The following is a 1,433-nucleotide window of genomic DNA, read 5'->3' as shown; positions in this document are numbered from 1 at the left end:
ACCTGGCATGACTGAGCAGGTTTTGCATGTATCTACACAGGTAATGTGTTTAGAGACTTGGGATTAATATGAAAGGCTTCAGATTTAATTAACATCACAACTCAGTTCTCTCTTCTTCAAGTGGCATCAGTGCCTTTTAATCTTTCCTTGACTTTGCCAGCTGATAGAGGACTGTCAATTGATTGTGCTATAGAGCTTGAAATTATGAGTTTGGACTTTTCTGCAAACTGAAAATAACCTTTGAAGAAGTCCTCAGAAGCAGATAAAATTTACATATCCTTCATAGACTGAAATAGAAATCAGTCATTTTATTAATGTAATTTCCAGGCCTGTGTGAGTGGTATTCACGCTTTTTACAAAGTTGGAGGTTTGTGAGCAATGATTAAACCTGGAGAGAACATTCCATATTTTCATTAGTAACTTAGAGAAATACAATATGAGTACCCGAGATACACCAGAATGCAGAGGGAGAATTTGGCACAGAGATTAATACATTTTCTGTGCTGGTTGGTTCTTGATTCATCTTTTCCTGGATTTGTCAGCCTCTGCTCCTGATCTGGCTTTTAACAAGCTGCACAGCATGGATATTACAAATTTGGAATATATGAAAAATACTCTGTGGTGGCAGTGTATCTTGAATTAGTATATGTTTTGTGAGGTTTTCAAATGATTTGAGAACATGCTGAAATTAAAATAATTACTAAGCTTTATGGGTGCCCCTCCATATGTAGCAGTGGTCTTGACCATAGCATTTCTCTCATCTCTTGTGCTGCCTGGACCTTTCCCTCAACCTGGTTATTGCAGACCAAGAGAAATGGCCTCTTATGAGCAGCTCTGGATTATTTGGCATAGTGCTGCTGTGTTTCTCCTCACACAGTGCAGATTGGTAAGGGACAGAAGAGCATTTCACGCATTTCCAACTGTCCCCTAAGGGAAGATTCCTTAAAAAAACCAAACAAACAAAAAACCAAGCTCACAAAAATACAGGGAATGAGAGATCACAGACCTGGTGGTGCAGGGAACTTCACTGTAAAGGGGTTTCTTTTAAAATTACAGCAACTTTTACACAAAGTCTGTTATTCTAATGGTGTTTATCTGGCTTTGGAAGATATTTCTGAGTCAAGGTCAGGAGCCTTTCAAAATAAGATCCTGGACAAAATGGGAACAAAGCTGCTCTGTAGGACAGGTAGGCTTGGTCATATTCTAACATGAAAATGACCCAGCTCCTGCTGTTGATTGCTGAGAAGACCTCTGGCTACATGGCCTCTGGAAGGGTGCTTATGTCTTCACAGATTTCAGGTAGCAGGGAAACCATCAACCAGTATTGACTGAACTTTTAGTTAGGTTTTCCTGCAGTTTTTCTCTTTTTGAGAACAAAATTTGACAGTGAATGATGATGTGTGGTTGGAACTAAATTCACCAGGATCCTGCTG

Source organism: Geospiza fortis, unplaced genomic scaffold (genome assembly GCF_000277835.1).
Source record: "Geospiza fortis unplaced genomic scaffold, GeoFor_1.0 scaffold163, whole genome shotgun sequence".
NCBI lineage: Eukaryota > Metazoa > Chordata > Aves > Passeriformes > Thraupidae > Geospiza > Geospiza fortis.
This window is presented reverse-complemented; position numbering follows the sequence as displayed.